This window comes from Phyllobates terribilis, unplaced genomic scaffold (genome assembly GCF_046119375.1).
Source record: "Phyllobates terribilis strain yellow unplaced genomic scaffold, ASM4611937v1 Scaffold_94__1_contigs__length_6153435, whole genome shotgun sequence".
Taxonomy (NCBI): domain Eukaryota; kingdom Metazoa; phylum Chordata; class Amphibia; order Anura; family Dendrobatidae; genus Phyllobates; species Phyllobates terribilis.
This window is the reverse complement of record NW_027362854.1, coordinates 3,219,788-3,246,099: the sequence shown is the minus strand read 5'-3', so window position 1 is coordinate 3,246,099 and position 26,312 is coordinate 3,219,788. Positions and strand designations below refer to the sequence as shown.

The 26,312-nt window shown below is 44.5% G+C and overlaps 11 non-coding genes and 1 pseudogene across 11 annotated transcripts; all 12 read right to left on the bottom strand.

Moving 5' to 3' along the window:
* Window positions 1-2,651: 2,651 nt before the first annotated feature.
* LOC141198524 (U2 spliceosomal RNA) lies at window positions 2,652-2,842 on the bottom strand. Its single transcript, XR_012270471.1, has one exon. It is a non-coding gene; the product is annotated as a U2 spliceosomal RNA (small nuclear RNA).
* Window positions 2,843-3,957: 1,115 nt separating this feature from the next.
* Window positions 3,958-4,148, bottom strand: LOC141198438 (U2 spliceosomal RNA). Its single transcript, XR_012270389.1, has one exon. It is a non-coding gene; the product is annotated as a U2 spliceosomal RNA (small nuclear RNA).
* Window positions 4,149-5,263: 1,115 nt separating this feature from the next.
* On the bottom strand, window positions 5,264-5,454 carry LOC141198461 (U2 spliceosomal RNA). The gene has a single exon (XR_012270411.1). It is a non-coding gene; the product is annotated as a U2 spliceosomal RNA (small nuclear RNA).
* Window positions 5,455-6,566: 1,112 nt separating this feature from the next.
* LOC141197898 (U2 spliceosomal RNA) lies at window positions 6,567-6,755 on the bottom strand. The gene has a single exon (XR_012269919.1). It is a non-coding gene; the product is annotated as a U2 spliceosomal RNA (small nuclear RNA).
* A 6,582-nt stretch (window positions 6,756-13,337) lies between these two features.
* Window positions 13,338-13,520, bottom strand: LOC141197980 (U2 spliceosomal RNA). The gene has a single exon (XR_012269979.1). It is a non-coding gene; the product is annotated as a U2 spliceosomal RNA (small nuclear RNA).
* Window positions 13,521-14,316: 796 nt separating this feature from the next.
* On the bottom strand, window positions 14,317-14,408 carry LOC141198023 (U2 spliceosomal RNA; annotated as a pseudogene).
* A 1,115-nt stretch (window positions 14,409-15,523) lies between these two features.
* Window positions 15,524-15,714, bottom strand: LOC141197862 (U2 spliceosomal RNA). Its single transcript, XR_012269889.1, has one exon. It is a non-coding gene; the product is annotated as a U2 spliceosomal RNA (small nuclear RNA).
* A 1,115-nt stretch (window positions 15,715-16,829) lies between these two features.
* Window positions 16,830-17,020, bottom strand: LOC141198305 (U2 spliceosomal RNA). Its single transcript, XR_012270258.1, has one exon. It is a non-coding gene; the product is annotated as a U2 spliceosomal RNA (small nuclear RNA).
* A 1,115-nt stretch (window positions 17,021-18,135) lies between these two features.
* On the bottom strand, window positions 18,136-18,326 carry LOC141198304 (U2 spliceosomal RNA). Its single transcript, XR_012270257.1, has one exon. It is a non-coding gene; the product is annotated as a U2 spliceosomal RNA (small nuclear RNA).
* Window positions 18,327-19,441: 1,115 nt separating this feature from the next.
* Window positions 19,442-19,632, bottom strand: LOC141197861 (U2 spliceosomal RNA). Its single transcript, XR_012269888.1, has one exon. It is a non-coding gene; the product is annotated as a U2 spliceosomal RNA (small nuclear RNA).
* A 1,115-nt stretch (window positions 19,633-20,747) lies between these two features.
* On the bottom strand, window positions 20,748-20,938 carry LOC141198303 (U2 spliceosomal RNA). The gene has a single exon (XR_012270256.1). It is a non-coding gene; the product is annotated as a U2 spliceosomal RNA (small nuclear RNA).
* A 1,115-nt stretch (window positions 20,939-22,053) lies between these two features.
* LOC141197906 (U2 spliceosomal RNA) lies at window positions 22,054-22,243 on the bottom strand. The gene has a single exon (XR_012269926.1). It is a non-coding gene; the product is annotated as a U2 spliceosomal RNA (small nuclear RNA).
* Window positions 22,244-26,312: the final 4,069 nt, after the last annotated feature.

Below are 26,312 nucleotides of genomic sequence, written 5' to 3'. Positions count from 1 at the left end.
CCAGGACATCCATCTGGACTGGCATCAGGACATCCATCTGGACTGGCATCAGGACATCCATCTGGACTGGCATCAAGGCATCCATCTGGGTTGGCATCAGGACATCCATCTGGATTGGCATCAGGGCATCCGTCTGGATTGGCATCAGGGCATCCATCTGGATTGGCATCAGGGCATCCGTCTGGACTGGCATCAGGGCAGACATCTGGTCCAACATCTGTGCTGGCATCAGCAGGGGTATCTGGATGGACATCTGGATTGGTACCAACAGCTCCAGATTTTCGCCTCTTTTTTGGTTCCCTCTCATTTCCGCTCTGAGAAGGTGCCATCTCCCCACCAGGTGAAACCTGGACCCCTGCAGGAGTAGGCAAAGGTGTGACCTCGGCTACAGAGGCCGGGTTTTTCCGCAAAGGTACCGACTGAGCATCGACTGAGTCAGACTGTTTTTGACCTTTAGTAATGTCCACAAAGCTTTTTCTGGGGTCACCCGGGCTGACCCTGCTGGCATCAGCAGGAACTCCTGCGGAACTAGCCGCAGGCGCCCGAGAGCCACCACGAGACCTTGTCCGCATCGGACAATTACTGAACAGGTGAGTAGACATTCCGCACCCACTGCAGGTCTTACTGTTCTTACAGTCCTTTGAGGCATGACCCCATTGTCCACAATTGTGGCACTGACTCATCCGCTCGTTCTTACAATCGCTCTGTATGTGACCAAGGTCACCACACCTACGACACCTGAATGGTTGTCCATCATAGAAGAGGTAGCCATGGTCTCTTCCCAGCACCACTGTGGAGGGGGGGTGCATAAGGCCTTCTACACCCCCAGGGTCAAGTCTGAAGCGTACCATAAAGCGTCGTTTCCCATTCCAGAAACCGCTCCGACCTTTGACGTTCCCCGTAAATCTGACAGATGTACAATATCTGCTCAGAAAAAGCTCAATATCATCTGTGGACACATGGGGGTTAAACATGTATACCACAAGGGGAACGTCAACTCCGCCATATAGACCCGTAAAAATCACTCCGTCCAACAGCTTGCTGTTGCGGTGGCCCTTAACGCATTCGTAAAAGTGCTGGCAGGCAACCTTGGTCGAGAACGTGAGAATATATGTACTCTGCCCCTTCTCCTGCAGGCAGTAAACATCATGATCTTTCACGTTCAACCGATCTCTCAAAATCTGTACATAGAACTCACGGGGGTTGTCATATCCGACATGGTTTGCTGGAACCTCGATACGCACCGAGTTCCTGATCTGGCCAGAGCCAGTGGAAAATTGAAATGAACAAGGCATCTCACCAAAGTGGCAAAGGCTTACCGTCACTACGGGCTCGGCCTTTCGCCTGGGGATCGCAACTTGTTGCCCGGGGACTAAGCCAGCTCCCTAATAGCAGCAGGGGGGTGAAGTCCCACCAAAAGGTGAGACGATCCCCCCAGGCCAAGGAGACGGGTACCCCGGGCACCTCTCAGCGAAGACCAAGGCAGCAACCGTTAGATCACTGCACCTGATCTCAGCCAAAAGGCCGAGAAGCGATAACCAGAATTGGTTTCAAACTACGGAGCCACCCAAGGATCCTGAAAAGTCCATTTGTGGAGATGAGCTCCTGGACTCCCGTTAAGAAGACATGTTGTCAACCTCTAGATCCCTTACATGCCTGCACTTTTCGGCTTGCTGCTGCTGCAATCCACGCGTTTTAGATCTGCATAACTCCACCTCTTTAAACACAGCACCTTCACCCCCTGCTGTTCCCACCCGCCTCAACACCGTTGGAAGGGAGGAGAACCAATTAAGGCGGGGGGTGGGGTGGAACGAGCAGCTGTCTACCCTTAGCAGGAGGGCTCCTGATTACATACCTCTCCTGCTGCTGCTGCTGCTGGCTGTCCAGCAGCAGACTGAAGGTGGCTGCTGCTGTGGACAGGTATATAAAGGCTCAGAGCCTATTATGACACGCGCAGCCAGCGTTCCATTGCCACATTCCATCTACTGCAGGCAGGATACCTGGCTGGCTGAATGTCGCTGAGAAGCTCACAGAGACCGCCATAAGCAACAGTTTAACAGAATGCCACAGACTAATCAACCAAACTTTTTGGGTTGGGTTCTCTTTTATAGTCTGCAGGCATTAAATGAAAGAAGTCAGTGTTCCAGCAGAAGGAGACAACGTTTCAGAAAAGGCATTGTAGCAAACCAAAAAAGAAATTTTAAGCGCAGCAGAGTAACCAGCGCACATACCTGTTAGCTCAGGTGAGTTTAAAAGGCTGCTGTTGATAACAAGGGCATTTGCTAAATAGATGGTGTGTGTGCAACAATATACTGAAAGGTCAATTATATTGTGCAGCTTATCTCACCACCTGTAGTTATTTAGGTGAAAGCTCCAAAATGCTTGCCTAATATGTCTGTTTATCCAAAAGGAAGTAAAAAGGGAGAGCTAGAAAGATAGCATTGCATCACATTACATGGCAATGCAATGCACAGTTGCTGAAGTTGAACCAAAATGAGCTTGTAATCTGGCTTCTGCAACTTTGAACATGAAAAATCCAATGAGGAGAAGAAAAGCAAAGCCAAAGAGTCCATCCCAAAATCCGACAAACAAGCAAAATGAACAAAAAACATTGAATTCAATTCTTTCTGATTTTAGAAACTGCATTAAAGAAGGGGTGCACCGGTCCTGGAGATACTGCAATACCAGGTCAATGCGTGGAGTGGACAGAGCAAGCTCTTTTTCCATCTCCCTGTTCTAAAAATCCATTTAATATATGGTCCCCAGATAGGGGACGTATAAGATATTAAACTGATAAGAACAGATACTACACTTGATCTTAGCCAAAAGGCCAAGAAGCGATAACCAGAATTGGTTTCAAACTACGGAGCCACCCAAGGATCCTGAAAAGTCCATTTGTGGAGATGAGCTCCTGGACTCCCGTTAAGAAGACATGTTGTCAACCTCTAGATCCCTTACATGCCTGCACTTTTCGGCTTGCTGCTGCTGCAATCCACGCGTTTTAGATCTGCATAACTCCACCTCTTTAAACACAGCACCTTCACCCCCTGCTGTTCCCACCCGCCTCAACACCGTTGGAAGGGAGGAGAACCAATTAAGGCGGGGGGTGGGGTGGAACGAGCAGCTGTCTACCCTTAGCAGGAGGGCTCCTGATTACATACCTCTCCTGCTGCTGCTGCTGCTGGCTGTCCAGCAGCAGACTGAAGGTGGCTGCTGCTGTGCACAGGTATATAAAGGCTCAGAGCCTATTATGACACGCGCAGCCAGCGTTCCATTGCCACATTCCATCTACTGCAGGCAGGATACCTGGCTGGCTGAATGTCGCTGAGAAGCTCACAGAGACCGCCATAAGCAACAGTTTAACAGAATGCCACAGACTAATCAACCAAACTTTTTGGGTTGGGTTCTCTTTTATAGTCTGCAGGCATTAAATGAAAGAAGTCAGTGTTCCAGCAGAAGGAGACAACGTTTCAGAAAAGGCATTGTAGCAAACCAAAAAAGAAATTTTAAGCGCAGCAGAGTAACCAGCGCACATACCTGTTAGCTCAGGTGAGTTTAAAAGGCTGCTGTTGATAACAAGGGCATTTGCTAAATAGATGGTGTGTGTGCAACAATATACTGAAAGGTCAATTATATTGTGCAGCTTATCTCACCACCTGTAGTTATTTAGGTGAAAGCTCCAAAATGCTTGCCTAATATGTCTGTTTATCCAAAAGGAAGTAAAAAGGGAGAGCTAGAAAGATAGCATTGCATCACATTACATGGCAATGCAATGCACAGTTGCTGAAGTTGAACCAAAATGAGCTTGTAATCTGGCTTCTGCAACTTTGAACATGAAAAATCCAATGAGGAGAAGAAAAGCAAAGCCAAGGAGTCCATCCCAAAATCCGACAAACAAGCAAAATGAACAAAAAACATTGAATTCAATTCTTTCTGATTTTAGAAACTGCATTAAAGAAGGGGTGCACCGGTCCTGGAGATACTGCAATACCAGGTCAATGCATGGAGTGGACAGAGCAAGCTCTTTTTCCATCTCCCTGTTCTAAAAATCCATTTAATATATGGTCCCCAGATAGGGGACGTATCAGATATTAAACTGATAAGAACAGATACTACACTTGATCTTAGCCAAAAGGCCGAGAAGCGATAACCAGAATTGGTTTCAAACTACGGAGCCACCCAAGGATCCTGAAAAGTCCATTTGTGGAGATGAGCTCCTGGACTCCCGTTAAGAAGACATGTTGTCAACCTCTAGATCCCTTACATGCCTGCACTTTTCGGCTTGCTGCTGCTGCAATCCACGCGTTTTAGATCTGCATAACTCCACCTCTTTAAACACAGCACCTTCACCCCCTGCTGTTCCCACCCGCCTCAACACCGTTGGAAGGGAGGAGAACCAATTAAGGCGGGGGGTGGGGTGGAACGAGCAGCTGTCTACCCTTAGCAGGAGGGCTCCTGATTACATACCTCTCCTGCTGCTGCTGCTGCTGGCTGTCCAGCAGCAGACTGAAGGTGGCTGCTGCTGTGCACAGGTATATAAAGGCTCAGAGCCTATTATGACACGCGCAGCCAGCGTTCCATTGCCACATTCCATCTACTGCCGGCAGGATACCTGGCTGGCTGAATGTCGCTGAGAAGCTCACAGAGACCGCCATAAGCAACAGTTTAACAGAATGCCACAGACTAATCAACCAAACTTTTTGGGTTGGGTTCTCTTTTATAGTCTGCAGGCATTAAATGAAAGAAGTCAGTGTTCCAGCAGAAGGAGACAACGTTTCAGAAAAGGCATTGTAGCAAACCAAAAAAGAAATTTTAAGCGCAGCAGAGTAACCAGCGCACATATCTGTTAGCTCAGGTGAGTTTAAAAGGCTGCTGTTGATAACAAGGGCATTTGCTAAATAGATGGTGTGTGTGCAACAATATACTGAAAGGTCAATTATATTGTGCAGCTTATCTCACCACCTGTAGTTATTTAGGTGAAAGCTCCAAAATGCTTGCCTAATATGTCTGTTTATCCAAAAGGAAGTAAAAAGGGAGAGCTAGAAAGATAGCATTGCATCACATTACATGGCAATGCAATGCACAGTTGCTGAAGTTGAACCAAAATGAGCTTGTAATCTGGCTTCTGCAACTTTGAACATGAAAAATCCAATGAGGAGAAGAAAAGCAAAGCCAAAGAGTCCATCCCAAAATCCGACAAACAAGCAAAATGAACAAAAAACATTAAATTCAATTCTTTCTGATTTTAGAAACTGCATTAAAGAAGGGGTGCACCGGTCCTGGAGATACTGCAATACCAGGTCAATGCGTGGAGTGGACAGAGCAAGCTCTTTTTCCATCTCCCTGTTCTAAAAATCCATTTAATATATGGTCCCCAGATAGGGGATGTATCAGATATTAAACTGATAAGAACAGATACTACACTTGATCTTAGCCAAAAGGCCGAGAAGCGATAACCAGAATTGGTTTCAAACTACGGAGCCACCCAAGGATCCTGAAAAGTCCATTTGTGGAGATGAGCTCCTGGACTCCCGTTAAGAAGACATGTTGTCAACCTCTAGATCCCTTACATGCCTGCACTTTTCGGCTTGCTGCTGCTGCAATCCACGCGTTTTAGATCTGCATAACTCCACCTCTTTAAACACAGCACCTTCACCCCCTGCTGTTCCCACCCGCCTCAACACCGTTGGAAGGGAGGAGAACCAATTAAGGCGGGGGGTGGGGTGGAACGAGCAGCTGTCTACCCTTAGCAGGAGGGCTCCTGATTACATACCTCTCCTGCTGCTGCTGCTGGCTGTCCAGCAGCAGACTGAAGGTGGCTGCTGCTGTGCACAGGTATATAAAGGCTCAGAGCCTATTATGACACACGCAGCCAGCGTTCCATTGCCACATTCCATCTACTGCAGGCAGGATACCTGGCTGGCTGAATGTCGCTGAGAAGCTCACAGAGACCGCCATAAGCAACAGTTTAACAGAATGCCACAGACTAATCAACCAAACTTTTTGGGTTGGGTTCTCTTTTATAGTCTGCAGGCATTAAATGAAAGAAGTCAGTGTTCCAGCAGAAGGAGACAACGTTTCAGAAAAGGCATTGTAGCAAACCAAAAAAGAAATTTTAAGCGCAGCAGAGTAACCAGCGCACATACCTGTTAGCTCAGGTGAGTTTAAAAGGCTGCTGTTGATAACAAGGGCATTTGCTAAATAGATGGTGTGTGTGCAACAATATACTGAAAGGTCAATTATATTGTGCAGCTTATCTCACCACCTGTAGTTATTTAGGTGAAAGCTCCAAAATGCTTGCCTAATATGTCTGTTTATCCAAAAGGAAGTAAAAAGGGAGAGCTAGAAAGATAGCATTGCATCACATTACATGGCAATGCAATGCACAGTTGCTGAAGTTGAACCAAAATGAGCTTGTAATCTGGCTTCTGCAACTTTGAACATGAAAAATCCAATGAGGAGAAGAAAAGCAAAGCCAAAGAGTCCATCCCAAAATCCGACAAACAAGCAAAATGAACAAAAAACATTGAATTCAATTCTTTCTGATTTTAGAAACTGCATTAAAGAAGGGGTGCACCGGTCCTGGAGATACTGCAATACCAGGTCAATGCGTGGAGTGGACAGAGCAAGCTCTTTTTCCATCTCCCTGTTCTAAAAATCCATTTAATATATGGTCCCCAGATAGGGGACGTATCAGATATTAAACTGATAAGAACAGATAAGGTTTCAACGCAATTTTATTGATTCAAAAGTATATTTACAAAGGTTTTAAAAAAGAACATTTATAACATTACAATAAAATGATAAAACATGATAATAATCAATTCAAGTTTTTTGTATAAAACACAATTTACCAGAAAATCATAATTACAGATGTACTTGGGTTTATTTAATTACCACTAATTGTGTTCCATAATTGTACACACCACATAGAAGCCGCTTCTTTTGCTCCATACAGTTTTTTATCTCTGAGATAGTAAATATACATTTCACTTAAAGCAATTTTTATACAGTCTGTTGAATCAATATGATCATGTTTGAAGAGCAAAATATTTCTAACTTTCCACATGGCATTTTTAAAACAATTAATAATAATCCAGGCAACTCGGAATTGTTTAAAATTTGGACACTTAAAAAGACCATAAAAGACATAAAAGTGATTAAAATCTTTCAGGCCACATGCCCATTTTAAAAGTGGGCCTACCTTTCTCCAAACCTCCTGTGCAAAATGACAATTCCAAAAGAGATGCAATACAGACTCACTTTCCCCGCATATATCTCTTGGACATTTGGCTCTCGCCACCAGCCCCCGCCTATGTTGAAACTCACGGGTAGGGAGGCACTGGTGGACGATAGCCCAGGCAAGGTCCTTGTGTACATTTGCAAGATATTTCCCATACACATTTCGCCACACCGTTTTGGACCTTGCCTCTGAAAAATTGGAGACAGGAATTGTGTCCTCAGAGTGTCTGCAAGCAATAGATACCTTCCTTTGGTCCCCCAATATATCAGGCTCCAATTCCTGGAGACCTAAAAGTCTGACCGTTTTCTCAAGTATCACATACTGTTTAGGTGGGCACAGGAGCACAGGAGAACTTAAAGGTAGGCTAAACCACCTTTTAAAAATCATTCCTGCTGCATATTTTAAAAAATAACTAAAAATGCCATCAGATTTAAAAACCTTAAAACAAAAGCAGAAATACTTTATATGGAAAAAGGTAAAAAAATTGGGTACATCTTTACCTCCATTAGATTTACATTTGTACATCAGATCTCTTTTTAACTTTTCCATTTTTGAACCCCATAAAAACATAAAAACAATTCTTGTTACTTTCTTGATTTGTAAATTGGAAGGGGGAAACACCATTGCAATATACAACATAATGGGAATTAAAACGGCTTTAATAATTAAAATTTTACCTTCCATACTAAGGTTCCTTAAATTCCACAATGAGATCTTTATTTCTATTTTATCCATTGCAGAGTCCCAGTTAGGGTCCCCCTCATTGGCTTGGTTAAAAATAATTCCTAAAATTTTTATGTGATTTTTCTGTATCACTATCCCAGGGGTCAAAGAGGAGTCCCATCCCCCCACATTAAAACAGTCACATTTATCTATATTTAATTTAAAACCTGAGGCTTCACAGAAAAATTGTGTGTTTCTCAATACCCTCCTCAGAGATGTGGAATCTGGACATAGTATGGTAACATCATCCATGTAACTTAGGGCTTTAAGTTGCATACCCCTACTCCCGGGAATAGGTACCCCTTTAATTACTTTATCTTTTCTCAGTATGGTTAATAGTGGTTCCATAACACAGATAAAGAGCAGTGGTGAGAGAGGGCACCCTTGTTTCACCCCTGATAATAGAGGAACCCCCTTCGTTAAAAACCCATTTACAGAAATTTGACTAAAACAAGAATGATATAAAAGCATAATGCGGGTTAAAATTTTCTCTGGAAACGCCATTTTTTTAAGAACCATAAAAAGAAATTCATGCGATACCCTGTCAAAAGCTTTTTCAAAGTCTAAGGATAAAATAGCAAGGTTTTGACTTCTCTCTTTTGAATACCATATGGTATCCCTAATTATGTTGAGGGACTCAGCTATGGTTCTTCCGGGAACACCACATACCTGGTTAGGGTGAATTAATTTGGCTATAAAGGGTTTTAAACGGACTGCAATAAGTTTAGCTAAAATTTTATAATCAAGGTTTAAAAGCGTAATAGGCCGCCAGTTTTTAAGTTGGCTCCTATCCCCTTTTTTATATATTAAAGATACCAGACCTCTCCTCCAAGATGGGGGTAATTTATTAGTATTAAAAGCTTCTTTAAACAATAAAAACATATCGTTCTTTAAAATTCCCCAAAAAGCCAGATAAAACTCAATCGGTAGACCGTCTTCCCCAGGGGCTTTCCCACTGGAGAAACTTTTAAAAATCTGTAAAAGTTCCTCACTGGTGAGATCCCTAGATAAAACACCCTGGTCTAAAATATCTAACTTAAAATCAAGGGAATTAATAGCATACTCTAAAAAGGATGGATCTATAACTTTAGTGTTAAAAAGAAGTTGATAAAAATTAAAAGCTTTTCCTAACATACCCTTAATATCATTTTCACCTTCAAGATTTAGGATTGCATCCCTCCTCCCCATTACCTTTTTGAAGAAGAATCGGGAGCATTTCTCTCCTTCCTCCAGGTGCTGTACATGGGAGTTAAAAATTATTTGTTTTCCTTTTTCATTAAGAGCATTTTTTATTTCAGACTTAAGATTTGCAATATCATCATCCACATCCATACCAACTTCTTTTAGTTTAAAGAGTACTTGTAATCTCATATTAAAAACATAAAACCACTGCTTTTTCTTTTTTGCTTTCATTTTCCCTGCCTTAATAAAAAATAATTTAATCTTAGGTTTAATGCTCTCCCACCAATCCAGCATCGAGGCGCGGGGGTCTCTCTTTGATTGCCAGCACTGGTAGGCCTGCACAAACCTCTTTTGAATATCAATATCCTCTAGGAGAGTTGTATTTAATCTCCATGGGCCTCTTGAGGTATTTTGTTCCCCTGCTAACTCTAAAAACACAGATAAAACTTTATGATCAGAGAATAAATTAGATAAAAGAAAACATTTACAAGGTTTAAAGGCAGTAGAAGCAAATATGAAATCAATTCTAGAAGAAACTCTTCCATTGGACCATGTAACACCTGGATCCGCCGGCAAGAGTTCCTTCCAGCAGTCCTGTAATCTAAAATCATCAATTAAACTTTTCAACAAATAGGAGGTACGGTCTTTACGATTCACATCCCCACCCTGCCGGGATTCCCCATCACGTAAACAATTAAAATCTCCTCCCACTAGCAGGGGGGTTGACCCAACACAAAATAATGGCAATATTTCAAGTAAATCCGCCCTTTCCTGCTTCCCAGGAGGAGCGTACACATTTAATAAACGTAAAGAAAGTCCATTAAAAACAAGATGTATTAAAATAGCTCTGCCAGGTATAATTTCAGTCACAGATTGAATGATGGTAGAATGTCCACGGCAAAGTAGTCCAACTCCGGCAGCACGACAGTCATTAGCACCGGACCACACAGAAGCGCCCAGTTTCCAGTCTTCTTTTAAGTCCTTATAATTTAAATTACTCTGTATACCACATTCTTGTAGAAAGCAGAAATCAAAGTCCAATGTCTCTAAATAAGAAAATAAAGCAGCCCTACGTGTAGGGCTCTTTAGGGACCTCACATTTAGTGAGGAGATTTTAAGAGGAACAGACATTAAGAAGAATCAGGATCTGAAGATGGGAAGAAGTCAATACACGGCACCTCCTCCTCCGCATCTCCAGGGGTCAGGATTTGTTTAATATTACCGGGATCTGAAGCAGGCAAAAAAGCATCATCCACTTTTGGCTCCTCATCTGGACCTCGACATCCGTGTTTTCTTTGGATATCAGGTTGCTTTACGTCCTCCCGTTGCCTTTTCAGAGGCTGGGAGCTGTCCATCTTTTCCAAGTCCTGTGCATCTGCAGTCCTCATGGCGGTCTGGTCTATGGAACGGGTGTCATCCCTCTGGGTCGTCTTGTCCTCTGGTCTGGTCACGGAACTACTGCGACTTCTGGTTCGAGGACCAGGGCTCGACTGGGTCTTAGCCGGGTCCTTTTTACTTCGCGCCCTAGAGGTCTCTCTTTCCGACACACTGGTTGATCGATTAAGGAGCGTACCCTTTTTGCCCTTACCCAAGATCACCGATGATGGTGTGGCGAATCTGGGTGCTTGCTTAATCGGGGTACTAGAGGTCTCCTCAGTTCCACATAATGCCGGTGGTGCATTCATGCTGGATGAGGACCCTTCCTCTTGACTCTGAGATACGGCAACATCTAGAGCCAGAACATCGATCAATTCCACAGAGAGAGAACACTCGGTTAATCTTATGGAACCCCTACGACCGTCCTTCTGTGGAACTACCAGCGGGCCCTCTGGCGGAGCCGTTGAAGGATTTGGTCCGGACCCGTCAGCGTGCGCCAACCCAGGTCCAGGGGCAGGTGTAGTAATACTCCCTCCGAAGTATTCTTGGATAGTCAGTTGACCTGACTTAAACATGTCATATGTTTTTGACTTTTTGCTCGGACAATTCCTGAAGGCGTGACCTGCCTTCCCACATAGGTTACATACGATCTCAGAGTCACACGTAGCGGAGGTGTGCCCACTCTTACCGCACTTGTTGCAAAAGACTACATGAGCCCTTGTACAATTTTCTCGTGTATGCCCATATTCATGACAATTCCGGCATTGAAGGGGCATTCCTGGGTAGCGTAGGAATCCCCTGACATTACCAATGGCAAAATTAGCAGGCGGGTGGTGAAGACCACCAATGCCGCTCTGATCTGGATGGAACTTCACCAGGTATTTCCTCTTCCCATTCCAGAAGCGCTGGGAGTTGAGGATATCATGTGAGAAGCGCACTGACTTGCAGTAACGCTTCAAAAAGGTTTCGATATCGCCCTCAGAGACGAATGGGCTGTACATGAAGATCACCAAGGGTACTTCTTCTTCACCGTACAGGAAGTCAAAGCTCAGCCCGTTCAGTCTCTCATCGTCCTTGTCCGCAACCATCAGTGCTGCATGGATATTATCACAGCATGATTTAGCCATAAAGGAAATGGTATATCGCCCACGGAATTCCTGATCGTAAAGACACAGGATCTTATCTCGCTCCAGGTGGAAGAACCCAAAAAGAATCTCATGCACGATGTACTGCAGATTCTTCTCATGGCGCTGGCATTCATCCACCATGATTCTAATGGACTGTCGCAGTGGAGTCTCCCCCACCGCAAATCCAAAAGTAAAAGGCATTTTCGGCCCTCAGGGACTAAGCCCTCCCCCAATAGTAACAAGGGAATGAATCCCACAAAAGCAGGAACAAACCCAAGACCGAGGGAGGGGTACCCCAAGAACTTACACAGCCCACTAAGCGATAAAGCTCAGCAAAGGAAAACGCCCTTATTTCCTCGGGTCGCCCCGAAGACAAGACGCGATCGCTCCCCGTTGTCCGGGGACTAAGCCGACCTGCCAATAGCTGCAAGGGGGTGAAGCTCCCTCAGTTAAGAGAGAGCGATCCCCCAAGGCCAACAAGTCGGGTACCCCAGGCACCTCCTAGCCGAGACCAAGGCAGCAACCGTTAGATCACTGCACCTGATCCTAGCCAAAAGGCCGAGAAGCGATAACCAGAATTGGTTTCAAACTACGGAGCCACCCAAGGATCCTGAAAAGTCCATTTGTGGAGATGAGCTCCTGGACTCCCGTTAAGAAGACATGTTGTCAACCTCTAGATCCCTTACATGCCTGCACTTTTCGGCTTGCTGCTGCTGCGATCCACGCGTTTTAGATCTGCATAACTCCACCTCTTTAAACACAGCACCTTCACCCCCTGCTGTTCCCACCCGCCTCAACACCGTTGGAAGGGAGGAGAACCAATTAAGGCGGGGGGTGGGGTGGAACGAGCAGCTGTCTACCCTTAGCAGGAGGGCTCCTGATTACATACCTCTCCTGCTGCTGCTGCTGCTGGCTGTCCAGCAGCAGACTGAAGGTGGCTGCTGCTGTGCACAGGTATATAAAGGCTCAGAGCCTATTATGACACGCGCAGCCAGCGTTCCATTGCCACATTCCATCTACTGCAGGCAGGATACCTGGCTGGCTGAATGTCGCTGAGAAGCTCACAGAGACCGCCATAAGCAACAGTTTAACAGAATGCCACAGACTAATCAACCAAACTTTTTGGGTTCGGTTCTCTTTTATAGTCTGCAGGCATTAAATGAAAGAAGTCAGTGTTCCAGCAGAAGGAGACAACGTTTCAGAAAAGGCATTGTAGCAAACCAAAAAAGAAATTTTAAGCGCAGCAGAGTAACCAGCGCACATACCTGTTAGCTCAGGTGAGTTTAAAAGGCTGCTGTTGATAACAAGGGCATTTGCTAAATAGATGGTGTGTGTGCAACAATATACTGAAAGGTCAATTATATTGTGCAGCTTATCTCACCACCTGTAGTTATTTAGGTGAAAGCTCCAAAATGCTTGCCTAATATGTCTGTTTATCCAAAAGAAAGTAAAAAGGGAGAGCTAGAAAGATAGCATTGCATCACATTACATGGCAATGCAATGCACAGTTGCTGAAGTTGAACCAAAATGAGCTTGTAATCTGGCTTCTGCAACTTTGAACATGAAAAATCCAATGAGGAGAAGAAAAGCAAAGCCAAAGAGTCCATCCCAAAATCCGACAAACAAGCAAAATGAACAAAAAACATTGAATTCAATTCTTTCTGATTTTAGAAACTGCATTAAAGAAGGGGTGCACCGGTCCTGGAGATACTGCAATACCAAGTCAATGCGTGGAGTGGACAGAGCAAGCTCTTTTTCCATCTCCCTGTTCTAAAAATCCATTTAATATATGGTCCCCAGATAGGGGACGTATCAGATATTAAACTGATAAGAACAGATTTTTTTTTTTTTTTTTTCGAAAGCCCGAATTCGTGTACAAAACCCGAGTGCGCTTAAAAAAGTGACAAGTGCCACAAAAAAAGTGCACTAGGATGCTGGTCTTCTTGAAACCCTCTCCAAAAGGAGAAGAGTCCCCCAAACCATTCCCCGTCCCTCCGAGCCAGAAGGCCACAGCGAGGAACAGGGACAAATAGCCACCTCCAGCCGGAGCCAGAGGCGACCCAATCTTACCCCCAGCACCTGCCCGAGTTCTCACCCGAGCAAGGCACTGGGAGCCAAAGACTGTGCTCCCCTCCCGGAAGAGGGGAGCCAACAACGCTCTCCTCCAGAAAGAGGAGAGCCAGGGGGGTTCAGGGGGGAGCGGAACCTGATGGCCACACACTCCCCCCCTAGACCTGCCAAGAGAGGAACCCGTAAGGGAACCGCATCCCGACAAAATCCTAGTAAGGACGTGGACACACGTGAAAAAGTGGACACACAGTGACAAAAAAATTAAATAAATAGTGAAGGTTTCACAGTATAATACTGCCCGGACCTTCGACCGGGAATTGAAAAATTCCCCATCCTAAGGCCAGAAGGCCCGGAATAAGGGTGTGTGTGAAGAAAGAAATATTGAAGTGCTAGTGCAAATGTGCCATAAACTCAAGTGGGGTTCCCAATCCCAGTGATTTGAGGCACCCCAGGATCACCACTCCTGGGGCACTTCACACTTCGGGCTTTCGATCTTCCCCGGCCCAATGGCGTCGATCCTGGGGGGCCATGCTTTCCACCAGATGACTATATTAGCCACCTGGCGTACTAACAAGCGCCTAAACCCCAGTGTGCATAATGTATCAATCTACTAGGGCGGCCAACATCCAAAACCGCCTTTTCGAAAGATACTACACTTGATCTTAGCCAAAAGGCCGAGAAGCGATAACCAGAATTGGTTTCAAACTACGGAGCCACCCAAGGATCCTGAAAAGTCCATTTGTGGAGATGAGCTCCTGGACTCCCGTTAAGAAGACATGTTGTCAACCTCTAGATCCCTTACATGCCTGCACTTTTCGGCTTGCTGCTGCTGCAATCCACGCGTTTTAGATCTGCATAACTCCACCTCTTTAAACACAGCACCTTCACCCCCTGCTGTTCCCACCCGCCTCAACACCGTTGGAAGGGAGGAGAACCAATTAAGGCGGGGGGTGGGGTGGAACGAGCAGCTGTCTACCCTTAGCAGGAGGGCTCCTGATTACATACCTCTCCTGCTGCTGCTGCTGCTGGCTGTCCAGCAGCAGACTGAAGGTGGCTGCTGCTGTGCACAGGTATATAAAGGCTCAGAGCCTATTATGACACGCGCAGCCAGCGTTCCATTGCCACATTCCATCTACTGCAGGCAGGATACCTGGCTGGCTGAATGTCGCTGAGAAGCTCACAGAGACCGCCATAAGCAACAGTTTAACAGAATGCCACAGACTAATCAACCAAACTTTTTGGGTTGGGTTCTCTTTTATAGTCTGCAGGCATTAAATGAAAGAAGTCAGTGTTCCAGCAGAAGGAGACAACGTTTCAGAAAAGGCATTGTAGCAAACCAAAAAAGAAATTTTAAGCGCAGCAGAGTAACCAGCGCACATACCTGTTAGCTCAGGTGAGTTTAAAAGGCTGCTGTTGATAACAAGGGCATTTGCTAAATAGATGGTGTGTGTGCAACAATATACTGAAAGGTCAATTATATTGTGCAGCTTATCTCACCACCTGTAGTTATTTAGGTGAAAGCTCCAAAATGCTTGCCTAATATGTCTGTTTATCCAAAAGGAAGTAAAAAGGGAGAGCTAGAAAGATAGCATTGCATCACATTACATGGCAATGCAATGCACAGTTGCTGAAGTTGAACCAAAATGAGCTTGTAATCTGGCTTCTGCAACTTTGAACATGAAAAATCCAATGAGGAGAAGAAAAGCAAAGCCAAAGAGTCCATCCCAAAATCCGACAAACAAGCAAAATGAACAAAAAACATTGAATTCAATTCTTTCTGATTTTAGAAACTGCATTAAAGAAGGGGTGCACCGGTCCTGGAGATACTGCAATACCAGGTCAATGCGTGGAGTGGACAGAGCAAGCTCTTTTTCCATCTAACTGTTCTAAAAATCCATTTAATATATGGTCCCCAGATAGGGGACGTATCAGATATTAAACTGATAAGAACAGATACTACACTTGATCTTAGCCAAAAGGCCGAGAAGCGATAACCAGAATTGGTTTCAAACTACGGAGCCACCCAAGGATCCTGAAAAGTCCATTTGTGGAGATGAGCTCCTGGACTCCCGTTAAGAAGACATGTTGTCAACCTCTAGATCCCTTACATGCCTGCACTTTTCGGCTTGCTGCTGCTGCAATCCACGCGTTTTAGATCTGCATAACTCCACCTCTTTAAACACAGCACCTTCACCCCCTGCTGTTCCCACCCGCCTCAACACCGTTGGAAGGGAGGAGAACCAATTAAGGCGGGGGGTGGGGTGGAACGAGCAGCTGTCTACCCTTAGCAGGAGGGCTCCTGATTACATACCTCTCCTGCTGCTGCTGCTGCTGGCTGTCCAGCAGCAGACTGAAGGTGGCTGCTGCTGTGCACAGGTATATAAAGGCTCAGAGCCTATTATGACACGCGCAGCCAGCGTTCCATTGCCACATTCCATCTACTGCAGGCAGGATACCTGGCTGGCTGAATGTCGCTGAGAAGCTCACAGAGACCGCCATAAGCAACAGTTTAACAGAATGCCACAGACTAATCAACCAAACTTTTTGGGTTGGGTTCTCTTTTATAGTCTGCAGGCATTAAATGAAAGAAGTCAGTGTTCCAGCAGAAGGAGACAACGTTTCAGAAAAGGCATTGTAGCAAACCAAAAAAGAAATTTTAAGCGCAGCAGAGTAACCAGCGCACATACCTGTTAGCTCAGGTGAGTTTAAAAGGCTGCTGTTGATAACAAGGGCATTTGCTAAATAGATGGTGTGTGTGCAACAATATACTGAAAGGTCAATTATATTGTGCAGCTTATCTCACCACCTGTAGTTATTTAGGTGAAAGCTCCAAAATGCTTGCCTAATATGTCTGTTTATCCAAAAGAAAGTAAAAAGGGAGAGCTAGAAAGATAGCATTGCATCACATTACATGGCAATGCAATGCACAGTTGCTGAAGTTGAACCAAAATGAGCTTGTAATCTGGCTTCTGCAACTTTGAACATGAAAAATCCAATGAGGAGAAGAAAAGCAAAGCCAAAGAGTCCATCCCAAAATCCGACAAACAAGCAAAATGAACAAAAAACATTGAATTCAATTATTTCTGATTTTAGAAACTGCATTAAAGAAGGGGTGCACCGGTCCTGGAGATACTGCAATACCAGGTCAATGCGTGGAGTGGACAGAGCAAGCTCTTTTTCCATCTCCCTGTTCTAAAAATCCATTTAATATATGGTCCCCAGATAGGGGACGTATCAGATATTAAACTGATAAGAACAGATACTACACTTGATCTTAGCCAAAAGGCCGAGAAGCGATAACCAGAATTGGTTTCAAACTACGGAGCCACCCAAGGATCCTGAAAAGTCCATTTGTGGAGATGAGCTCCTGGACTCCCGTTAAGAAGACATGTTGTCAACCTCTAGATCCCTTACATGCCTGCACTTTTCGGCTTGCTGCTGCTGCAATCCACACGTTTTAGATCTGCATAACTCCACCTCTTTAAACACAGCACCTTCACCCCCTGCTGTTCCCACCCGCCTCAACACCGTTGGAAGGGAGGAGAACCAATTAAGGTGGGGGGTGGGGTGGAACGAGCAGCTGTCTACCCTTAGCAGGAGGGCTCCTGATTACATACCTCTCCTGCTGCTGCTGCTGCTGGCTGTCCAGCAGCAGACTGAAGGTGGCTGCTGCTGTGCACAGGTATATAAAGGCTCAGAGCCTATTATGACACGCGCAGCCAGCGTTCCATTGCCACATTCCATCTACTGCAGGCAGGATACCTGGCTGGCTGAATGTCGCTGAGAAGCTCACAGAGACCGCCATAAGCAACAGTTTAACAGAATGCCACAGACTAATCAACCAAACTTTTTGGGTTGGGTTCTCTTTTATAGTCTGCAGGCATTAAATGAAAGAAGTCAGTGTTCCAGCAGAAGGAGACAACGTTTCAGAAAAGGCATTGTAGCAAACCAAAAAAGAAATTTTAAGCGCAGCAGAGTAACCAGCGCACATACCTGTTAGCTCAGGTGAGTTTAAAAGGCTGCTGTTGATAACAAGGGCATTTGCTAAATAGATGGTGTGTGTGCAACAATATACTGAAAGGTCAATTATATTGTGCAGCTTATCTCACCACCTGTAGTTATTTAGGTGAAAGCTCCAAAATGCTTGCCTAATATGTCTGTTTATCCAAAAGGAAGTAAAAAGGGAGAGCTAGAAAGATAGCATTGCATCACATTACATGGCAATGCAATGCACAGTTGCTGAAGTTGAACCAAAATGAGCTTGTAATCTGGCTTCTGCAACTTTGAACATGAAAAATCCAATGAGGAGAAGAAAAGCAAAGCCAAAGAGTCCATCCCAAAATCCGACAAACAAGCAAAATGAACAAAAAACATTGAATTCAATTATTTCTGATTTTAGAAACTGCATTAAAGAAGGGGTGCACCGGTCCTGGAGATACTGCAATACCAGGTCAATGCGTGGAGTGGACAGAGCAAGCTCTTTTTCCATCTCCCTGTTCTAAAAATCCATTTAATATATGGTCCCCAGATAGGGGACGTATCAGATATTAAACTGATAAGAACAGATACTACACTTGATCTTAGCCAAAAGGCCGAGAAGCGATAACCAGAATTGGTTTCAAACTACGGAGCCACCCAAGGATCCTGAAAAGTCCATTTGTGGAGATGAGCTCCTGGACTCCCGTTAAGAAGACATGTTGTCAACCTCTAGATCCCTTACATGCCTGCACTTTTCGGCTTGCTGCTGCTGCAATCCACGCGTTTTAGATCTGCATAACTCCACCTCTTTAAACACAGCACCTTCACCCCCTGCTGTTCCCACCCGCCTCAACACCGTTGGAAGGGAGGAGAACCAATTAAGGTGGGGGGTGGGGTGGAACGAGCAGCTGTCTACCCTTAGCAGGAGGGCTCCTGATTACATACCTCTCCTGCTGCTGCTGCTGCTGGCTGTCCAGCAGCAGACTGAAGGTGGCTGCTGCTGTGCACAGGTATATAAAGGCTCAGAGCCTATTATGACACGCGCAGCCAGCGTTCCATTCCCACATTCCATCTACTGCAGGCAGGATACCTGGCTGGCTGAATGTCGCTGAGAAGCTCACAGAGACCGCCATAAGCAACAGTTTAACAGAATGCCACAGACTAATCAACCAAACTTTTTGGGTTGGGTTCTCTTTTATAGTCTGCAGGCATTAAATGAAAGAAGTCAGTGTTCCAGCAGAAGGAGACAACGTTTCAGAAAAGGCATTGTAGCAAACCAAAAAAGAAATTTTAAGCGCAGCAGAGTAACCAGCGCACATACCTGTTAGCTCAGGTGAGTTTAAAAGGCTGCTGTTGATAACAAGGGCATTTGCTAAATAGATGGTGTGTGTGCAACAATATACTGAAAGGTCAATTATATTGTGCAGCTTATCTCACCACCTGTAGTTATTTAGGTGAAAGCTCCAAAATGCTTGCCTAATATGTCTGTTTATCCAAAAGGAAGTAAAAAGGGAGAGCTAGAAAGATAGCATTGCATCACATTACATGGCAATGCAATGCACAGTTGCTGAAGTTGAACCAAAATGAGCTTGTAATCTGGCTTCTGCAACTTTGAACATGAAAAATCCAATGAGGAGAAGAAAAGCAAAGCCAAAGAGTCCATCCCAAAATCCAACAAACAAGCAAAATGAACAAAAAACATTGAATTCAATTCTTTCTGATTTTAGAAACTGCATTAAAGAAGGGGTGCACCTGTCCTGGAGATACTGCAATACCAGGTCAATGCGTGGAGTGGACAGAGCAAGCTCTTTTTCCATCTCCCTGTTCTAAAAATCCATTTAATATATGGTCCCCAGATAGGGGACGTATCAGATATTAAACTGATAATAACAGATACTACACTTGATCTTAGCCAAAAGGCCGAGAAGCGATAACCAGAATTGGTTTCAAACTACGGAGCCACCCAAGGATCCTGAAAAGTCCATTTGTGGAGATGAGCTCCTGGACTCCCGTTAAGAAGACATGTTGTCAACCTCTAGATCCCTTACATGCCTGCACTTTTCGGCTTGCTGCTGCTGCAATCCACGCGTTTTAGATCTGCATAACTCCACCTCTTTAAACACAGCACCTTCACCCCCTGCTGTTCCCACCCGCCTCAACACCGTTGGAAGGGAGGAGAACCAATTAAGGCGGGGGATGGGGTGGAACGAGCAGCTGTCTACCCTTAGCAGGAGGGCTCCTGATTACATACCTCTCCTGCTGCTGCTGCTGCTGGCTGTCCAGCAGCAGACTGAAGGTGGCTGCTGCTGTGCACAGGTATATAAAGGCTCAGAGCCTATTATGACACGCGCAGCCAGCGTTCCATTGCCACATTCCATCTACTGCAGGCAGGATACCTGGCTGGCTGAATGTCGCTGAGAAGCTCACAGAGACCGCCATAAGCAACAGTTTAACAGAATGCCACAGACTAATCAACCAAACTTTTTGGGTTGGGTTCTCTTTTATAGTCTGCAGGCATTAAATGAAAGAAGTCAGTGTTCCAGCAGAAGGAGACAACGTTTCAGAAAAGGCATTGTAGCAAACCAAAAAAGAAATTTTAAGCGCAGCAGAGTAACCAGCGCACATACCTGTTAGCTCAGGTGAGTTTAAAAGGCTGCTGTTGATAACAAGGGCATTTGCTAAATAGATGGTGTGTGTGCAACAATATACTGAAAGGTCAATTATATTGTGCAGCTTATCTCACCACCTGTAGTTATTTAGGTGAAAGCTCCAAAATGCTTGCCTAATATGTCTGTTTATCCAAAAGGAAGTAAAAAGGGAGAGCTAGAAAGATAGCATTGCATCACATTACATGGCAATGCAATGCACAGTTGCTGAAGTTGAACCAAAATGAGCTTGTAATCTGGCTTCTGCAACTTTGAACATGAAAAATCCAATGAGGAGAAGAAAAGCAAAGCCAAATAGTCCATCCCAAAATCCGACAAACAAGCAAAATGAACAAAAAACATTGAATTCAATTCTTTCTGATTTTAGAAACTGCATTAAAGAAGGGGTGCACCGGTCCTGGAGATACTGCAATACCAGGTCAATGCGTGGAGTGGACAGAGCAAGCTCTTTTTCCATCTCCCTGTTCTAAAAATCCATTTAATATATGGTCCCCAGATAGGGGACGTATCAGATATTAAACTGATAAGAACAGATACTACACTTGATCTTAGCCAAAAGGCCGAGAAGCGATAACCAGAATTGGTTTCAAACTACGGAGCCACCCAAGGATCCTGAAAAGTCCATTTGTGGAGATGAGCTCCTGGACTCCCGTTAAGAAGACATGTTGTCAACCTCTAGATCCCTTACATGCCTGCACTTTTCGGCTTGCTGCTGCTGCAATCCACACGTTTTAGATCTGCATAACTCCACCTCTTTAAACACAGCACCTTCACCCCCTGCTGTTCCCACCCGCCTCAACACCGTTGGAAGGGAGGAGAACCAATTAAGGCGGGGGGTGGGGTGGAACGAGCAGCTGTCTACCCTTAGCAGGAGGGCTCCTGATTACATACCTCTCCTGCTGCTGCTGCTGCTGGCTGTCCAGCAGCAGACTGAAGGTGGCTGCTGCTGTGCACAGGTATATAAAGGCTCAGAGCCTATTATGACACGCGCAGCCAGCGTTCCATTGCCACATTCCATCTACTGCAGGCAGGATACCTGGCTGGCTGAATGTCGCTGAGAAGCTCACAGAGACCGCCATAAGCAACAGTTTAACAGAATGCCACAGACTAATCAACCAAACTTTTTGGGTTGGGTTCTCTTTTATAGTCTGCAGGCATTAAATGAAAGAAGTCAGTGTTCCAGCAGAAGGAGACAACGTTTCAGAAAAGGCATTGTAGCAAACCAAAAAAGAAATTTTAAGCGCAGCAGAGTAACCAGCGCACATACCTGTTAGCTCAGGTGAGTTTAAAAGGCTGCTGTTGATAACAAGGGCATTTGCTAAATAGATGGTGTGTGTGCAACAATATACTGAAAGGTCAATTATATTGTGCAGCTTATCTCACCACCTGTAGTTATTTAGGTGAAAGCTCCAAAATGCTTGCCTAATATGTCTGTTTATCCAAAAGGAAGTAAAAAGGGAGAGCTAGAAAGATAGCATTGCATCACATTACATGGCAATGCAATGCACAGTTGCTGAAGTTGAACCAAAATGAGCTTGTAATCTGGCTTCTGCAACTTTGAACATGAAAAATCCAATGAGGAGAAGAAAAGCAAAGCCAAAGAGTCCATCCCAAAATCCGACAAACAAGCAAAATGAACAAAAAACATTGAATTCAATTCTTTCTGATTTTAGAAACTGCATTAAAGAAGGGGTGCACCGGTCCTGGAGATACTGCAATACCAGGTCAATGCGTGGAGTGGACAGAGCAAGCTCTTTTTCCATCTCCCTGTTCTAAAAATCCATTTAATATATGGTCCCCAGATAGGGGACGTATCAGATATTAAACTGATAAGAACAGATCAGGTTTCAACATAATTTATTAAGTGCGTAAAAGATGGTTTACAATCAAAAACAACAACACAAACAGTACATTATTAAAACACAGAATTCCACCCATAAAAACCCCATATACGATTAGCATCCCTCCTCCCAATACATTTGACGTCCCTCAAGTAATAAATATACATCTGGCTAAAAGCAATTTTAAGACAATCCTTCACAGAAATAGCATCACGTTTAAAAAGTAAAATATTGCGTGCCTTCCAAAGGGCGTCTTTAAAACAGTTAATCATACACCAACATATACAATACTGTTGAGGGGTCGGACATTTAAAAAGGCCATATAAAACATATTCATGGTTAAAATCTCTTAAACCGCAAGTCCATTTTAAAAGAATCCCAACTTTGTGCCAAATTTCCTGTGCAAATGGGCAATTCCACATAAGGTGCAAGGTGGTTTCGTCATTAACACATGAGTCTCTGGGGCATTTGGCTCTGGCCACCAGGCCTCTCCTGTGTTGAAACTCTCTGGTGGGGAGGCACTGGTGGACCACCATCCATGCGATGTCCTTATGTCCATTTGCTAAGAATTTCCCGAAGACATTCTTCCAAACTTGCTTCGATCTCTCTTCTGAGAAATTTACTATGGGGGTCACATCTTCATTCCTCCTCAGAAAAGATAAAAGCTTCTTGCGGTCTTTAAAAATGTCCATATTAAAATCACCAAGGCTATAAAATCGAACAGTCTTTTCTAAGATTGCTTGGTGTTTGGGGGGGCATAGTAAAACAGGGGAATTCAACGACAACTTAAACCATCTTTTAAAAATCATCCCACAAGTATATTTTAAAAAATAACTTAGCGCACTATTACCATTAAAATGTTTGAAACAAAAGCAGAAATAATTTAAATACAAATAAATATGTAAATCAGGGACATCCCTTCCGCCGTTCATTTTATTCTTCCTCATTATTTCTCGCCTTAATTTTTCCATTTTGGAGTTCCATAAAAACATAAAGATCATCCTAGTCATTTTTTTAATTAAAATATCAGAGGGGGGGTACACCATAGCTATATACAGTATGAGGGGTAACAACACTGATTTTATAATTAAAATTTTCCCCTCCATTGTTAGGGACCTCAAACCCCAAAATGATATTTTCTTTGACATTTTTTCTATGACATTCTCCCAGCTTTGAGTTCCCACATTCTCCTCGTTAAAAACAACTCCAAGAATTTTTACATTGTCTCGTTTTATAGTGAGCTGCAGGAGTTGGGCGGTGTCCCAGGATTCCAAAGTCAGACATTCAGATTTATTTAAATTAAGTTTAAACCCGGATGCCTGGGAAAAAAATTCAATGCGCAACACCGCCCTCCGGAGGGAAGCAGGGTCCACGCACACAACCGTCACGTCATCCATGTAGCCAAAGACTCTCACATCACTGCCACCTCCGCCAGGAACAGGAACCCCTCTAATCACTTTGTCTTTCCTTATTGCGCTCAGCAGGGGCTCCATGGCGCAGATGAACAGGATGGGCGACAAGGGGCATCCCTGCTTCACTCCGGACTCAAGGGGAACTCCATCTGTTAAAAAGCCATTAAGAGAAATTTGACTAAAACATTTTTTATATAAAATCTTAATACAATTTAAAAGCATATTAGGGATACCCATTCTTTTTAAAACTCTAAAAAGAAATCTATGAGAGACTCTATCGAAAGCTTTTTCAAAATCTAGGGCTAAAAGAGCTACATTTTGACCCCGGTCTCTGGAATACCAAATTACATCCCTTAATACGTTTAAAACCTCTGAAATACTTCTGCCTGGTACACTACAAACCTGCTCAGGCTGGATTAGTTTGGCAATGACATTCCTGAGCCGGTTTGCAACCACCTTAGCAAGTACCTTGTAATCGACGTTTAGGAGAGTTATGGGTCTCCAATTCGCTAGAGCACTGCGATCACCTTTTTTATATATCAAAGACACCACTCCTCTCCTCCACGAAAATGGCAACTGTTCACAAATAAAAACTTCTTTAAAAAGCATAAAAAGGTCCTCTTTTAAAATGTCCCAAAAAGTAAGATAAAACTCTACAGGTAGTCCATCACACCCAGGTGCTTTGCCCTTAGAGAAACTTTTAAAAACATAAAATAATTCCTCTAAAACAATATCGCGTTCTAAAAACTCCTGGTCTGTAAAATTTAACTTAAAATCGAGATCATTAAGAGCATCAGATAAAAAGGACTCATCTATACACTTTTTACTAAAAAGATGCTTATAAAAGTTAAAAGTAGCATTCAACATTCCCTGCATAGATGTTTCACCCTCTAGATTTGTGATCACTTCTCTTTTATCCATGACTTTTTTGAAGAAGAAGCGAGAGCACTTCTCCCCCTCCTCCAAGTGCTGCACTCTAGAGTTAAAAATAATCTCTTTCCCCTTTGTGTCTATGCAGTTCTGAATTTCAGTTTTTAGGCTAGCAATATCATCTCCCACCTCCACCCCTAGCTCTTTGAATTTAAAAAGTGTTTGTAGTTTGGTGTTAAGATCACTAAAACATCTTTTTTTCTCTCTAGCTTTTTGTCTCCCTGCTTTTATAAAAAACATTCTGACTTTTTTTTTCAAATTTTCCCACCAGGTTACCATAGGGTCATCAGAAGGTTTTTGTCGCCGCCAGGCTTGATAGGCTTTACAAAAGTCTTGTCGAATCAGAGGGTCCTCCAGCAGGTAAGTACTTAGACGCCAGAGGCCCCTGTTGACCCTCTGTTCATCCCGGTATTCTAGGTGCACCTCCAAGGACTTATGGTCAGAAAATATATTTGATGTTAAAACACATTTTACAGGGTTAAAATCATCTGATAGGAAAATAAAATCGATCCTGGAGGACACCCCTCTTCCGGACCACGTATAACCAGGGTCCGTCGGCAGGAGTGACCTCCACGCATCGCATAATTTAAAATCAGTTATAAAATCTTTCAATAGATGACATGACTTATCCAATTTGCGTAAAGGGTCACCCCCCGCTCGTTGTTCACTAGCACAAAGACAATTAAAATCACCCCCTACAATCAGGGGAGATGACCCAGTACAGTACAATGGCAATATCCCAAATAAATTAATTCTCTCTTGCTTATCAGGGGAAGCATAAACATTCATTACACGTAGGGTAAAACCATTAAATTTAAAATGCACTAAAACCACTCTGCCTGGTACTATTTCTGTGACAGTATTTATAGCAATATTTCTCCCACGACAGAGGAAGCCCACCCCCGCTGACTTGTTGTCATTGGAGCCAGACCAGATGGAGGGCCCCAGTCTCCAATCTATCTTGATGTCATTATAATTTAGTGCATGTTGTATCCCGCATTCCTGTAATAAACATATGTCAAAGTCAGTGGTTTCTAAGTACTTAAATAGAGCAGCCCTACGAACTGGGCTCTTTAATGACCTCACATTCAGTGAGACAAGTCTTAATGTGGGCATTCATAGGTCAGGGTGGTGGATCTTCCATGAGGACACCTGACTCAAAGCCCTGTATGCCAAATTGCTCCAGGACATCCGGGCTAGAGGACCCAAATGACTCGATATTCTGTGAGCCGGCGGTTGCCCCCTCGTAGGTCACGGTTCCCAGCCACATTCCAGGAGACGATGGGGCTTCGACATTCCGTCTCTTTTTCGGGGCAGACTCCACTAGGTCACTGGTGCAGTCCTCCTCTTCCTCCACCTCCTCCAGGGGGAGAGACTGGTCCATCAGGATAAGATCACCAACACAGATTCCCTGATGTTCGCCACCTAGAAGCAAAGCCCCCTCATCTGGCTGGCTAATCGCCCTGGAAGATCCTGAGGCCATCGCTGCGTGGTCCCCTGTAGCCAACCGCACAGGGGCACCACCCTCCAGCCCAACAGGATCGGTATCGGGAACCATCGACACGGAGGATACCCTTCCAGAAGGAGGACCCCTCCGCTCCAGTCCATGCGAGGTCCGCCCATCGTTAAGGGACTTCGATGCAGGGGCCGCCCCAGAGGGGCCTCCGGCTCCCTGCTCCATCCCAGCCTTCTCGCCCTTCGAACCGCCCTCCGACGCCGGCCCGCCAGTGAAGACCGGCGGGCGCATCGGCTCAGCTGCAGAA